This window comes from Ovis aries, chromosome Y, assembly GCF_016772045.2.
Source record: "Ovis aries strain OAR_USU_Benz2616 breed Rambouillet chromosome Y, ARS-UI_Ramb_v3.0, whole genome shotgun sequence".
Classification (NCBI taxonomy): Eukaryota; Metazoa; Chordata; class Mammalia; order Artiodactyla; family Bovidae; genus Ovis; species Ovis aries.
This window is the reverse complement of record NC_082741.1, coordinates 13291793-13305224: the sequence shown is the minus strand read 5'-3', so window position 1 is coordinate 13305224 and position 13432 is coordinate 13291793. Positions and strand designations below refer to the sequence as shown.

Genomic DNA, 13432 nt, shown 5'->3' with positions numbered 1-13432 from the left:
ATCAGAGAGAGATGTTTTTCTGGAACTCTCTTGCCTTTTCCATGATTCACCAGATGTTGGCAATTTGATCTCTGGTTCCTCTGCCTTTTCTAAAACTAGCATGAACATCAAAAAATTCACAGTTCACGTATTGCTGAAGCCTGACTTGGAGAATTTTGAGCATTACTTTACTAGCATGTGAGTTGAGTGCAATTGTGCGGTAGTTTGAGCATTCTTTGGCATTGCTTTTCTTTGGAATTGGAATGAAAACTGATCTTTTCCAGTCCTGTGGCCACTGCTGAGTTTTCCAAATTTGTTGACATATTGAGTGCGACACTCGTACAGCATCATCTTTCAGGATCTGAAACAGCTCAACTGGAATGTCATCACCTCCCCTAGCTTTGTTTGTAGTGATGCTTTCTAAGGCCCACTTGACTTCACATTACAGGATGTCTAGCACACCATCATGATTATCCAGGTCGTGAAGATCTTTTTTGTACAGTTCTTCTGTGTATTCTTGCCACCATTTCTTAATACCTTCTGCTTCTGTTATTTCCACAGAATTTTTGTCCTTTATCAAGCCCATCTTTGCATGAAATGTTTCCGTGATATCTCTGATTTTCTTGAAGAGATCTCTAGTCTTTCCCATTCTGTTCTTTCCCTCTATTTCTTTTCATTGATTGCTGAAGAAAGCTTTCTTATCTCTTCTTGCTATTCTTTGGAACTCTGCATTCAGATGCTTATATCTTTCCTTTTCTCCTTTGCTTTTCACCTCTCTTCTTTCCACCGCTATCTGTAAGGCCTCCCCAGACACCCATTTTGCTTTTTTGCATTTCTTTCTCATGGGGTCTTGATCTTGTCCCCTCTAAAATGTCACGAACCTCATTCCATATTTCCTCAGGCACACTATCTGTCAGATCTAGGCCCTTAAATCTATTTCTCACTTCCACTGTATAATCATAAGGGATTTGATTAGGTCATACCTGAATGGTCTAGCGGTTTTCCCTACTTTCTTCAGTTTAAGTCTGAATTTGGTAAGTCTGATCTGAGCCACAGTCAGCTCCTGGTCTTGTTTTTGTTGACTGCATAGAGCTTCTCCATCTTTGGCTCTAGAGAATACAATCAATCTGATTTCGGTGTTGACCATCTGGTGATGTCCATATGTAGAGTCTTCTCTTGTGTTGTTGGGACAGGGTGTTTGCTATGACATGTACATTTTCTTCCCAAAACTCTATTAGTCTTTGCCCTGCTTCATTCTGCATTCCAAGGCCATGTGGTCACCAAAGGAGTCTGCCCTTAGACACTTGTGGCACACTGGGATCTGCCGTGATGATCACTGGAGGTGGTATAGCTACTTGAAATGCTGGATCCATGGTGGTGTCAATTTTAAATGGGAGGCCGCAGCCATAGGCAGAAAAGATTTGGCCTTAATGGGATCCTCTTCTAGTCTGTGATGTCAGGAGCATGAGTGGTACTTCTGCTGGTCTTTCTCTATTTCCTTGTAGTAGGTGTTAACAGGTGGGAAGGTGAGGGTCTACCAAGATATCTTACCTCCTGTATGTGACAATGCAGTAAGGTCCTCCCTATTTGGCAGTTTGGGAATTCTCAAAAGACATTTCCTGCAACACAACTACTCATACGTGGACCATCAGGCCATCTCCACACAGTCAACAGCAGTCCTCTCCCAGAATGGCTCTCTAAATCCTGCCTTCCGGCTTCTGGACCCCATACACACTGGCTGAGCTGCATTGCAGTTTGAGCCATACAGGGCCATGACACACATTGTCTGTGTGGCTCTCACTCTATCCAAATTATATTTCATCCTCTGTTTTATCTTGTTTCCTTTCAGTCCAAGGTAATTTACCCTTTAGTGAAGGAGCTTGCCTCATTCTGGAAATATCTTCCCTTCTTCTCCATCTCCCACCACAAGGCACAGGCTTTGTCTTATTTCTTCTTATCCTCTTTCTCCCTTCTTAGTTCCTTTCTACACAGGTATATCTGGAACCCACATGGGACACTCTGGTGACCAAGGTCTTCTGCTAGTATTTATCTGATGCTGTGGGAGAACTATGGTCCATGTAGTAGTATTATTTGTGATCCATTCATTGAGAGAGTTTCATTTCACATCTGCCTACAATTCTGTCTTCTTGGAACTTCTCAGTTTTTCCTGGCAATCTATCTTCTTCTTCTTTCCTTGACAGTAAAAAGGAAACATTTGTTGCCATGAATTAATCTGTTTGATGGGACGTTGCTTACATACACACGTAACTGTTTCTACTTTAACTACCAACATGCAATCAAGCATATTATGTGGTTGTTGTTTTTCTTTTCCCCTTGGAAATCTCTATTAATGAGTAATTGTCATCAGTGTGAAGAAATGCAGAACTTTCCAGATAGAATATAATAGCAAAATTGGGCTTAAAAAGTCAGCACTTGAATATATCTAGCTAGTTTTGGATGTTCCTGACATTTTCCCAGAGCACAGATCACTGATTTCGGAACTTGAAGTGCAACTCCATTCAGTGGCTAACAAAGGTCAGAGACTGCCATGGGCATAATTTATTTTATGTAGAATAAGATGGCAAGTTCATGGGAAATTACCAGTTGGTACTTGATTACTTGAAAAAGAGAGAAAGCGGCAAACGAAACAATGATTAAAAAATAAAATAACAAAACCAACAAACACAGAAATGTGTAGTTAATTATTTAATCATAAGAGGTACACATGAGTTGATGTTTGTATAATAGGATAAGCAAGGAGATAGCATACAATCATCTATATCTGCTTAACTGTCTCTGCTAATGACTTGGACACTGCAAATCACACACAAACCAATAATAATAATAATAATTTTATAAAATTTTTAGAGATTAAAAATGAGAGAAAACCTTATATGTCTCCTGCAAAACATGTATGGAAATTAAGGTGCAGCAGTTAGAATTGGGCATTGGGGCAATGAACTGATTCAAAATTGGGAAAGGAAGAAGTCAAAGCTTTGTATTGTTGTCCTGCTTATTTAACTTCTATGCAGAGAATAGGTTGAAAAAATAAAAATCTAGATGAAGCTCAAGTTAGAAACAAAATTTATGTGGGAGATATGAATAGCCTTAGTAATCCCAGTGACAACACAGTAATGACAGAAGAAAAACAGTAAGTAAGGCACCTCTTGATGAAAGTATTATCTGTTTCAAGTATAGACATCTGAAATCAGAGTGTCCTACATAAAAGATGAAATTCTGTTTCACATGTGAAACTCTAGATGCAGATTTCAGGATGTGAAACATAAAATTCTCTATTATTCACATACACAAATCTGGAGAAAGTATTTCCAAATTAAAATACAGAATTCTCTTACATCATATGTGAAAGTATGGACACAAAATATTCTTCAGAAAATGTGGAAATTTTTGCATTAGAGTTATGAAAATCTGGAAGCAGATTCTTTGACAGGAAATAAATAAATAAATAAATTATATATATATATATATATATATATATATATATATATATATATATATATATGTTACATATCCCAACATGGTCACATGAAATATGGAATTTTTTCATACTATAATTTGAAAACATTTGTGAAGTATTTCCTTCAGGAAATACTGAATACTGTCTAACATTTGAAAAAACTTGTGTTAATTTTCCTATAATAAATATAGAATTTGCCCACAGAGTTCATGCATGAGCTCTGATATTCTCTATATTTCCATCAAACAAGTTTGAATTACAGTCTTCAGATATGAAATTTGAAATTCTGTCTCTTTCACATCTGGGCAGAAATGTTCTCATAAGAAATATGAATTCTCAAATTTTCACATGTAAAACACTTTCCATATTCATACACAAGAAAGATAATTTTACATGATTCAGAAATTAAGCCCTGAGCTAAATGGCAAACATCAGACAGCTATATTTCATGTATTTCCCAAATAACATATAGAGTTTTCTGTATTTCTTTGATGAAAATCTGGGTGAAGATTTCACTAGAGGAAATAGGGAATTAATATATTTTACATATTTAAAGTCAAAACCCTATGAGTATATGGTGAAAGTGATAAATAGATACAGGGGATTTTATCAGCACCTGGAGACCTATGGATGGAGCTTTGTGATATTGTATAGGAAGCAGTGATCAAGAAAATCTGCATGGAAGAGAAATGCAAAATGGAAAAGCGGCTGTGACAGCCAGCGCATTCAGCATGGCAAAGAGGAGCTACCCCAAGTCTGAGGTCAGGGGCAGCGGCCAAGAGTGCCAGGCTGGGACTGCGCAGGAATGGCCGAGAAGAGCCACCCTGGTCCAAGGTCAGGGTAGGGAGCCAGGAGGAGCCACCCCACACCTGAGCCCAGGGTCAGGGGCTGGGAGGAGCCACCCCACTCCCGAGGCCAGGGGCGGCGGCCAGGAAGGTCAACCCACATCCAAGGAGTGGTGGCTGCACTGGTGCAGGAGGGCCTAGAGGAGTTATACCACGTGGAAGGTCAGGAAGGGCGGTGGTGATGAGATACCCTTCATCCAAGGTAAGGAGCAGTGGCTGCTCTTTCCTGGAACAGCCATGAAGAGATACCCCAGGCCCAAGGTAATAGAAACCCAAGTCAGATGGTAGGTGTTGCAAGAGGGCATCAGAGGGCAGAGACACTGAAACCATGCTCACAGAAACTAGTCAATCTAATCACACTAGGACCACAGCATTGTCTAACTCAATGAAACCAAGCCATGCCCACAGGGCAACCCAAGACGAGAGGGTCATGGTGGAGAGGTCTGACAGAATGTGGTCCACTTGAGAAAGGAATGGCAAACCACTTCAGTATTCTTGCCTTGAGAACCCCAGGAACAGTATGAAAAGGGAAAATAATAGGATACTGAACGAGGAACTCCCCAGGTCAGTAGGTGTCCAATACGCTACTGGAGATCAGTGGAGAATTAACCCCAGAAAGAATGAAGGGATGGATCCAAAGCAAAAACAATACCCAGCTGTGGATGTGACAGGTGATAAAAACAATGTCCAATGCTGTACAGAGCAATATTGCATAGGAACCTGGAATATCAGGTCCATGAATCAAGGCAAATTGGAAGTAGTCAAACAAGAGATGGCAAGGGTGAACACCTACATTCAAGGAATCAGTGAAGTAAAATGGACTGGAATGGGTGAGTTTAACTCAGATGACCATTATATCTACTACTGAAGGCAGGAATCCCTCAGAAGAAACGGAGTAGCCATCATGGTCAACAGAAGAGTCCAAAATGCAGTATTTGGATGCAACCTCAAAAACGACAAAATGATCTCTGTTCGTTTCCGAGGCAAACCATTCAATATCAACCTAATCCAAGTCTATTCCCCACCAGTAATGCTGAAGAAGCTGAAGTTGAATGGTTCTATGAAGACCTACAAGACCTTGTAGAACTAACACCCAAGGAATATGTCCTTTTCATTATAGGAGACTGAAATGAAAAAGTAGGAAGTCAAGAAACACCTAGGTTAACAGGCAAATTTGGCCTTGGAATGCAGAATGAATCAGGGCAAAGACTAATAGAGTTTTGCCAAGAAAATGCACTGGTCGTAGCAAACACCCTCTTCCAACAACACAACAGAAGACTCTATACATAGATAACACCACATGGTCCAAACCAAAATCAGATTGATTATATTATTTGTTGTCAAAGATGGAGAACCTTTATACAGCCAGAAAAACAAGACCAGGAGCTGACTGTGGCTCAGATCATGAACTGCTTATAACCAAATTCAGTCTTAAACTGAAGAAAGTAGGGAAAACAGCTAGACCATTCAAGTATGACCTAAATCAAATCCCTTATGATTATACAGTGGAAGTGAGACATAGATTTAAGGGCCTAGATCTGATAGATAGAGTGTCTGGTGAACTATGGAATGGGGTTGTGACATTGTACAGGAGACAGGGACCAAGAGCATCCCCATGGAAAAGAAATGCAAAAAAGCAAAGTGGCTGTCTGGCGAGGCCTTTCAAATAGCTGTGAAAAGAAGAGAGGTAAAAAGAAAAGGAGAAAAGGAAAGATATAAGCATCTGAATGCAGAGTTCCAAAGAATAGCAAGGAGAGATAAGGAAGCCTTCTTCAGTGATCAGTGCAAAGAAATAAAGGAAAAGAACAGAATGGGAAAGACTGGAGATCTCTTCAAGAAAATTAGATATACCAAGGGAACATTTCATGCAAGGATGGAATCGATAAAGGACAGAAATAGTCTGGACCTAACAGAGCAGAAGATATTAAGAAGATGTTACAAGAATACATGGAAGAACTGTACAAAAAAGGCCTTAATGACCCGGAAAATCACAATGGTGTGATCACTCATCTAGAGCCAGACATCCTGTCATGTGAAGTCAAGTGGGCCTTAGAAGGCATCAATAAGAACAAAGCTAGTGGATGTGATAGAATTCCAGTGGAGCTATTTCTAATCCTGAAAGATGATGCTGTGAAAGTGCTGCACTCAATATGCCAGCAAATTTGGAAAACTCAGCAGTGGCCACAGGACTGGAAAATGTCAATTTTCATTCCAATCCCAAAGAAAGGCAAGGCGAAAGAATGCTCAATCTACTGCACAATTGCACTCACCTCACACGATAGTAAAGTAATTCTCAAAATTCTTCAAGCCAGGCTTCAGCAATACGTGAACTGTGAACTTCCTGATGTTCAAGCTGGTTTTAGTACAGGCAGAGGAACCAGAGATCAAATTGCCAACATCCGCTGGATCATGGAAAAAGCAAAAGAGTTGCAGAAAAACATCTATTTATGTTTTATTGACTATGCCAAAGCCTTTGACTGTGTGGATCACAAAAAAACTGTGGAAAATTCTGAAAGAGATGGGAATATCAGACAATCTGACCTGCTTCTTGAGAAATCTGTATGCAGGTCAGGAAGCAACAGTTAGAAGTGGACATGGAACAACAGACTGGTTTCAAATAGCAAAAGAAGTGCAACTCTCCATTTTCATTTCTAATTTTATTAATTTGATTTTTCTCTCTGTTTCTTGATGCATCTAGCTAATGGTTTGTCAATTTTATTTATTCGTCAAAGAACCAGCTTTTGGCTTTTTTGATTTTTGCTATGGTCTCTTTTGTTTCTTTGGCATTTATTTCTGCCCTAATTTTTAAGACTTCTTTCCTTCTACTAACTCTCAGGTTCCATATTTCTTCCTTTTCTAGTTACATTGGGTGTAGAGTTAGGTTATTTATTTGACTTTTTCCTTGTTTCTTGAGGTATGCCTGTATTGCAATGAACTTTTCTCGTGGTTGTTGTGTTTTCACTTTCATTAGTTTCTATGCATATTTTGATTTCTCCTGTGATTTGTTGGTTATTCAGAAGTGTGTTGTTCAGCCTCCATATGTTGGAATTTTTAATAGTTTTTCTCCTGTAATTGAGATATAATCTTAATGCATTATGGTCAGAAAAGATGCTTGAAAGGATTTCAATTTTTTTTTGAATTTATCACGGTTAGATTTATGGCCCAGAATGTGATCTATCCTGGAGAAGGTTCCATGAGCACTTGAGAAAAAGGTGAAATTCATTGTTTTGGGGTGAAATGTTGTATAGATATCAATTTGGTCTAATTGGTCTAATGTATCATTTAAAGTTTGAACTTCTTTGTTAATTTTCTGTTTAGTTGATCTGTCCATAGGTGTGAGTGGAGTATTGAAGCCTCCTGCTATTATTGTGTTATTGTTAATTTTCCCTTTCATACTTGTTAGCATTTGTCTTACATATTGTGGAGCGCCTATATTGGGTGCATATATAATTATAATTGCTATATCTTCTTCTTGGATTGATCCTTTTATCATTATGTAGTGGCCTTCTTTTTCTCTTTTCACAGCCTTTGTTTTAGTCTGTTATATGGCAAAATGGAAAGATCACAACAGAAAACACAGAAATACAAAAGATCATAAGAGACTACTATCAGCAGTTATATGCCAATAAAATGGACAACGTGGAAGAAATGGACAAATTTTTAGAAATGTACAACTGTCCAAAACTGAACCAGGAAGAAATAGAAAATCTTAACAGACCCATCGCAAGCACGAAAATTGAAACTGTAGTCAGAAATCTTCCAGCAAACAAAAGCCCAGGTCCAGATGGCTTCACAGCTGTATTCTACTAAAAATTTCTACAAGAGCTAACACCTATCCTCCTCAAACTCTTCCAGAAAATTTCAGAGGAAGGTAAACTTCCAAACTCATTCTATGAGGCCACCATCACACTATTACCAAATCCTGACAAAGATACTACAAAAAAAGAAAACTACAGGCCAATATCACTGATGAATATAGATGCAAAATTCCTCAGCAAAATTCTAGCAATCAGAATCTAGCAACACATTAAAAAGATCATTAACCATGACCAAGTGGGCTCTATCCCAGGGATTCAAGCTTCTTCAATATCCACAAATCAATCAATGTAATTCACCACATTAACAGATTGAAAAATAAAAGCCATATGATTTTCTCAATAGATGCAGAGAAGGCCTTTGAAAAAATTCAACATCAATTTATGATAAAAACTCTCCAGAAAGTAGGAATAGAAGGAATAAATCTCAACAGAATAAAAGCTATGTATGACAAACCCACAGCAAAAATTATCCTCATTGGTGAAAAATTGAAAGCATGTCCCCTAAAGTCAGGAACAAGACAAGGCTGCCCACTTTCACCACTATTAATCAACATAGTTCTGGAAGTTTGGGCCACAGCAATCAGAGCAGAAAAAAATTCAAAGAATCTAAATTGGAAAAGAAGAAGTAAAACTCTCACTGTTTTCAGATGACATGATCCTCTACATAGAAAACCCTAAAGACTCCACCAGAAAATTACTAGAGCTCATCAATGAATATAGTAAAGTTGCAGGATATAAAATCAACACACAGAAATCCCTTGCATTCCTATACACTAATAATGAGAAAGTAGAAAAAGAAATTAAGGAAAAAATTCCATCCACCATTGCAACAAAAAAGAATAAAATACTTAGGAATATATCTACCTAAAGAAACTAAAGACCTATATATAGAAAACTATAAAATACTGATGAAAGAAATCAAAAAGGACACAAATAGATGGAGAAAAATATCATGTTAATGGATCAAAAGAATCAATATAGTGAAAATGAGTATATTACCCAAAGCAATTTACAAATTCAATGCAATCCCTATCCAGCTACCAGCCATATTTTTCACAGAACTAGAACAAATTAATTCAAGATTTGTGTGGAAATACAATACACCTCGAATAGCCAAAGCGATCTTGAGAAAGAATGGAACTGGAGGAATCAACTTGCCTGACTTCAGGCTCTACTACAAAGCCACAGCCATCAAGACAGTATGGTACTGGCACGAAGACAGAAATATAGATCAATGGAACAAAATAGAAAGCCCAGAGATAAATCCACACACATATGGACACCTTATCTTTGACAAAGGAGACAAGAATATACAGTGTAGTAAAGACAATCTCTTTAACAAGTGGTGCTGGAAAAATTGGTCAACCACTTGGGAAAGAATGAAACTAGATTACTTTCTAACACCACACACAAAGATAAACACAAAATGGATTAAAGATCTAAATGTAAGACCAGAAACTATACAACTCCTAGAGGAGAACATAGGCAAAACACTCTCAGACATAAATCACAGCAGGATCCTCTATGATCCAGCTCCCAGAATTCTGGAAATAAAAGCAAAAGTAAACAAATGGGATCTAATTAAAATTAAAAGCATCTTCACAACAAAGGAAAATATAAGCAAGGTGAAATGACAGACTTCTGAATGGGAAAAAATAATAGTAGACAAAGGAACTGACAAACGACAAATCTCAAAAATATACAAGCAACTTATGCAGCTCAATTCCAGTAAAATAAACGACCCAATCTAAAGACGGGACAAAGAACTAAACAGACATTTCTCCAAAGAAGATATATGGATGGCTAACAAATACATGAAAAGGTGCTCAACATCACTCATTATTAGAGAAATGCAAATCAAAACCACAATGAGGTACCACTTCACACCATTCAGAATTTCTGGGATCCAAAAATCTGCAAGCAATAAATGCTGGAGAGGGTTTCGAGAAAAGGGTACCCTCCTACACTGTTGGTGGGAATGTAAACTAGTACAGCCACTATGGAGAACAGTGTGGAGATTCCTTAAGAAATTGCAAATAGAACTGCCTTATGACCCAGCAATCCTGCTGCTGGGCATACACACCAAGGAAACCAGAATTGAAAGAGACACATGACCCCAATGTTAATTGCAGCACTGTTTATAATAGCCAGGACATGAAAACAACCTAGATGTCCATCAGCAGATGAATGGATAAGAAAGCTGTGGTACATATATACAATGGAGTATTACTTAGCCATTAAAAACAATACATTTGAATCAGTTCTGATGAGTTGGATGAAACTGGAGCCGATTATACAGAATGAAATAAGCCAGAAAGAAAAACATGAATACAGCATTCTAACACAGATACATGGAATTTAGAAAGATGGCAATGATGACCCTGTATGCAAGACAGCAAAAAAGACACAGATGTGTATAGCGGACTTTTGGACTCAGAGGGAGAGGGAGAGGGTGGGATGATTTGGGAGAATGGCATTGAAACATGTATACTATCTTTTAAGTATTGAATCTCCAGTCTATGTCTGATGCAAGATGCAGCATGCTTGGGGCTGGTGTAGAGGGATGACCCAGAGAGATGTTATGGGGAGGGAGGTGGGGCGGGGGGTTCATGTTTCATAACGCATGTACACCTGTGGTGGATTCATGACAATGTATGGCAAAACCAATACAGTATTGTAAAGTAAAATAAAGTAAAAATTAAAAAAAAAAAGGAAGGAAAGAAGTGCATCAAGGCTGTAAATTGTCACCCTGCTTATTTAACCTCTATGCAGAGTACATCACAAGAAACGCTGTACTGGAAGAAACACAGGCTGGAATCAAGACTGCTGGGAGAAATATCAATAACCTCAGATATGCAGATGACTCCACCCTTATGGCAGAAAGTGAAAAGGAACTAAAAAGCCTCTTGATGAAAGTGAAAGAGGATACTGAAAAAGTTGGCTTAAAGCTCAACTTTCAGAAAACGAAGATCATGGCATCTGGTCCTATCACTTCATTTGAAATAGATGGAGAAATAGTGGAAACAGTGTCAGACTTTATTTTTGCGGGCTCCGAAATCACTACAGATGGTGACTGCCAGCCATGAAATTAGAAGACACTTACTCCTTGGAAGAAAAGTTAAGACCTATCTAGATGTTATATTCAAAAGCAGAGACATTACTTTGCTGACTAGGGTCCGTCTAGTCAAGGCTATGGTTTTTCCTGAGGTCATGTATGTATGTGAGAGTTGGACTGTGAAGAAGGCTGTGTGCCGAAGAATTATACTTTTGAACTGTGGTGTTGGAGAAGACTCCTGAAATTTTCTTGGACTGAAAAAAGATACAACCAGTTCATTCTGAAGGAAATCAGCCCTGGGATTTCTTTGGAAGGGATGATGCTCAAGCTGAAGCTCCAGTACTTTGGCCACCTCATGTGAAGAGTTGACTCATTGGAAAACACTGCGATGCTGGGAGAAATTGTGGGCAAGAGCAGAAGGGAACGACAGAGGATGAGATGGCTGGATGGCATCACTGACTCGACGGACGTTAGCCTGAGTGAACTCCAAGAGTTGGTGATGGACAGGGAGGCCTGGCGTGCTGCAATTCAGTGGTCGCAAAGCGTTGGACATGACTGAGCAACTGAACTGAACTGAACTGAAAGTTACCTGGCCTCAAAAAGAGCTGAGAAGAGTAGTGAAGCTAAATGAAAAGAGAAAAAGGAAAATGATACACATTTGGATCCAGAGTCCTAAGGAATAGCAAAAAGAGATAACACCTTCCCCAGTTATCAAAGCCAATAAGTAAAGGAAATAAATAGAATTGTATCCTTACTGATCTCATCAAGAAAATCAGAGATTCCAAGGGAAAATTTCATACGCAGGTGGACACAATAAAGGAGAGAAATGGTACAGACATAACAGAAGTAGAAGCTATTAAGAGGAGGTGGGAAGAATAAACAATGAACTATGCCCAAAGGATCTTCATGACCCAGTGAAGGACGATGGTATGATCATTCACCTAGCGCCGGACGTCCCGTAATACAAAGTCTAGGGGGACTTAGGAAGCATACTTACAAACAAAGCTCGAGGAAGTGATGGAATTCAGTTGAGATATTTCAAATTCTGAAAGAAGATGCTCCGAGTGTGCTGCCATCCATATGCCAACAAATTTGGGAGACTCAACTATGGCCAGAAGACTGAAAATGATCAGTTTTCATGCCAACCACAAAGAAAGGCAATCCAAAGAATGTCCACACAACTGCTTAACTGCATGCATCTCACACAGTTGTGCAGAAGGCAATGGCAACCCACCCCTGTACTCTTGCCTGGACAATCCCATGGATGGAGGAGCCTGGTAGGCTTCAGTCAATGGAGTCGTGAAGAGTCAGACACGACTGAGCGACTTCACTTTTTCTTTTCACTTTCATGCATTGGAGAAGGAAATGGCAACCCTCCAGTGTTCTTGCCTGGAGAATCCCAGGGACAGCAGAGTGTGGTGGGCTGCTGTCTATGGGGCCGCACAGAGTTGGACACGACTGACGCGAATTAGCAGCAGCAGCAACAGCACAGAGTCGCAAAGAACTGCTTAATTCCCCAAGCCAAGTTTCAACAGAATGTGAACCATGAGTTTCCAGATGTTCAAGCTGGATTTACAAAGGGCAGGGGAATCCAAGATTAAATTGTCAACACCTATTGTGTCCTCCAAAAAGCAAGAGAACTCCAGGAAAGCATCTACTCCTATTTGCCTATGCAAAAGACTTTGATTGACACAACAAAATAACAAGAGAAAAATCACATCAAAACGTGAACTATTCTTCAAAACACGGGAATACATGCCTCCCGAGAAATCGTACATCCATGTAAATATAATAAATATTTATCAACCTGAAAAATTTTCTCAGTAAATAGCAAAGGCGAATTATGATAGTAGTGCAGGTTATAGAATGTTGTTGAGTAATGTGTAGAGCATTTGATTGGTTATTACATTTCTTTATTGATAATTCAGTAAGCACTTAAAATGTGTCATTGGAAGGCTCTATGTTTCAGCTGATGTGAAAGATACATTGAAGACCTGATATCTGTTCTCTCCTTCATGGGAGGGCAAACATAAGTTCCTTCCAATCAGAAGAAAGTGTTGAGACAAAGTTGTGAGAAGGGGCTTAGCATGATTGCAAATAATTTGCATGATTGTAGCTTCAGAAGCACTGTATAAGAGAAAGATGATGAAATTACTAAGGAAAACAGATATGTTGTTCAAGAACTTTTTAACCACGCTGATGTGCTGCAGTCACCACCAGGAATTCTGTCTCTGTGGCAACAGATAAGCAAGGTCTA

General features: G+C 39.0%; 1 pseudogene; it reads right to left on the bottom strand.

The window, feature by feature from the left end:
• The window catches only part of LOC132659073 (testis-specific Y-encoded protein 1-like), a 598357-nt pseudogene that overhangs the window by 197467 nt on the left and 387458 nt on the right, over window positions 1-13432 (bottom strand).